Here is a 2,805-nt window from a genome sequence, read left to right as displayed (position 1 = left end):
TATTAATGTATGTGTGAATGCATGCATATAAGAATTGTTGTTTGTCATTGTGGAAATGCACTTTAAATTGTGAAGTTTCTTTAAATTATTATTATATACTTACTAAATACTCAGAGGAGGAGCAAAGTCATTTTTGATGATAATATGGTTACTGGATGGCATTCACAATTTCACATGCAACACGGTGGTCACATGATAACATTGTAGCATACATATAATTAAAAAAAATTATCATGAAATAATGTCTGTTTCATTTGCTTATTTGAAAGAATATTAGGCAACATACAGTGTATACTGCACTGTATTCAGTACGCTAGTATTTTAGTGAGATCGCTGTCACAGATTTAGGGGAGCTGCGTTATGTGAGCTCATCTTATTAACACAATGATCGCTCTGAGAGAAGAGAGACAGGTGTGTAAGTCCGCAGATACGGATACATGCTCTTCCACTGATGCATGGAGAGAGTGAGCATGAGGGTTTAAGTGTGTTTAAGGCACTTCAGGGACTCTTCGTCTGTGACGTTAGCACTAATGAAACATGTCTGTCGTTTACCCTCATCATGTTGTTCATCTGTAATAAACCACTGTCTTTCTAGGTTAAATCAGGCCATTCTGTTGTTCTTGCTGGAGATTACTGTAATTTTCGTAGCAGCAGCACACCGATTTTTTTCTCACAGATGGCTTGACCACAAAGAGTCTGGTACCAAATTGAGTCTGATCATTTTTTTTGTTTAGTATTGACTTGGTTTCCTGCGCTTTTGACATCTCTAATTCTACCTCCTATCAGTTACTCTAAGCTTTATTAGGCTCACTTTGGTGTAGCCTAGATCCAGCCTGTGTCTGAAGGCTTCTCTGTTGTTCTTTGCTGTTTACAACACCCACTGTTAGAAAAAAATAGGCCATGTCCAATCAAAGTTCCTTGTGCATGTGATTCAACCCACATATACACACATTCACACTAACAGATTTCGAAAGAAACACAGATAAGCCGTCATCATTCCTTCAGCATTGCTCACTCATTGGAAAAAACGCACTTGTCTGCGTTTGGTTCATTGTCAATATTCAGCTGTTTAAAGCAATAAACCACAGTCAATTGCGGTCCAAATTCTGCTTTTTAATTCTCTCATAGGTTTCATTGCAAATTTTTCATTTAAATAATTGAATCGGGTTGCAGAATGGGCTAAGCCGGGGCATAATTGACTTTAGTCTCGTCTGAGTGCCTGGCACAGAATTGGGAATGTGCTCATTGGGGTTTTTTTTTTCTGCACGCTTCTCCATCCATTTCATTGTAGTAATGCCCTTTGTTCATTCTTTCTTTCACTCTCTTCTTTCTTATAGTGTGTCTGCAGCAGCACTCAAGAGGATCAGAGGAAACAAAAGAGGAGGAGGAGGGCAGACAGAGGGGGAAAGTCAAAAGTAAGTGGCGAATAAGTAGATGTAGGGCTGTGTTTGGCAGTGACGAGTAGGGATGGTATAGAATAGATTATCTACATTTTGTTTCTAATTTCTGTTTTATATGATACTTTTCAGGAAGATTTTAGAAATAATTTCAGGAGAGATGTAAGGGCTGAAACTATTTTGAGCAGAGTTAAACAAATAAAAAGTTGGTTTGCATACACATCCAGATGGATATATTTGGCTGTTGCGTCTCATCTCGTGCCTTTAGAATTGTGATATTGGATTGTCATCTAATATTGGGTATTTAATTATCCATGTTAATTTTACCACTAATCATTTTATATCACTGTTAAATGTTTCAAATCTCAAAATGAACATCCTTTTTTTCATGCTGTGCATTATAATGTTGTGATGCTTGCATAAGTTTGTACGTATGATTTTTATTTTACACAACTGTTTAAAAGTTTGGGGTTTGTAAGATAAAAAAAAAAAAAAAAAAAACTTTATTCAGCAATGGGGCATTAAATGCTTAAAAGTGACATTAAAGACGTGTAATGTTATAATGTTACAAATAAATATTTAAAATAAAGGCTTTCTACCCATCAATACTGACAAATATCTATAACAGTTCCAAAAAAATTGTAGCACAACTGTTTTCAGCTTTAATAATAGTAATAAATAATACGAATTGTTTGAGCACCAAATCAGCATATTAGAATGATTTCTAAAGGATCATGTGACAATGAAGACTAATGATATAATGATGAGTAATGATTACATTATTACTGTTTTTACTGTATTTTTTATCAAATAAATGAAGATTCAAAATTTTAAAACAAATTGTACAAACCCCAAACTTTTAAACAGTAATATAACTAGACAAATATGTGCTCTGTTTTTGAACAAAATGCATCCTATGCGAACACCCAAAAATAATCGCTTCCTTAAGACTTGCTTTTCGATTCATTGTTCCAAAAACCCACCAACTTCAACTGAAAATATAGATTTCAACATTTCTCTCAAGTTGTGGTGGAAGTAGTTTAATAGGTTAATAGTTTTTCAGGTTGTTAGGGAGAGAAAGGAGAAGTAGAGAAGGCGCCTGAGAGCGTAAATTACTCACGGGAATCTTCTTGAACGTTCTCTGGCCACTCCCTGATCTCCTGCTGTTGACTCATGTCTGCTATTGGCAGCCTCCACCTATTGTTCTTTAATAAAGGATTGGGTCCATGCTTTTTATACAAAAAAGGTCAATGAAACATGAAACCAGATCCTCCAACCAGACGAAGAAAAAAAAAAAAATGCTGGCGCTTTCAATACTCTAAACACATTCCGTCTTTCCACCCTTACCTTATTGCATTTATATTGGAGCCTGAGGCAGTCTGCTCTTTTTCATGAGACTGCGAGGAAA

At 35.6% G+C, this 2,805-nt stretch overlaps 1 protein-coding gene across 1 annotated transcript in view; it reads left to right on the top strand.

Annotated features, from left to right (window-relative positions):
* Positions 1-1,351: 1,351 nt before the first annotated feature.
* The window catches only part of plxnb2a.1 (plexin b2a, tandem duplicate 1), a 51,531-nt gene continuing 50,077 nt past the window's right edge, over positions 1,352-2,805 (top strand). Inside the window, exon 1 of the mRNA XM_056244805.1 lies at positions 1,352-1,415. The gene's annotated coding sequence lies outside the window, so the exon portion shown is untranslated. The remainder of the gene's footprint in view (positions 1,416-2,805) is intronic.

Source organism: Rhinichthys klamathensis, unplaced genomic scaffold, assembly GCF_029890125.1.
Source record: "Rhinichthys klamathensis goyatoka isolate OS25496 unplaced genomic scaffold, OSU_Roscu_1.1 h1tg001103l_1, whole genome shotgun sequence".
Classification (NCBI taxonomy): Eukaryota; Metazoa; Chordata; class Actinopteri; order Cypriniformes; family Leuciscidae; genus Rhinichthys; species Rhinichthys klamathensis.
Note: the sequence above shows the minus strand (reverse complement) of the source record. Positions and strands in the feature narration are given on the sequence as shown.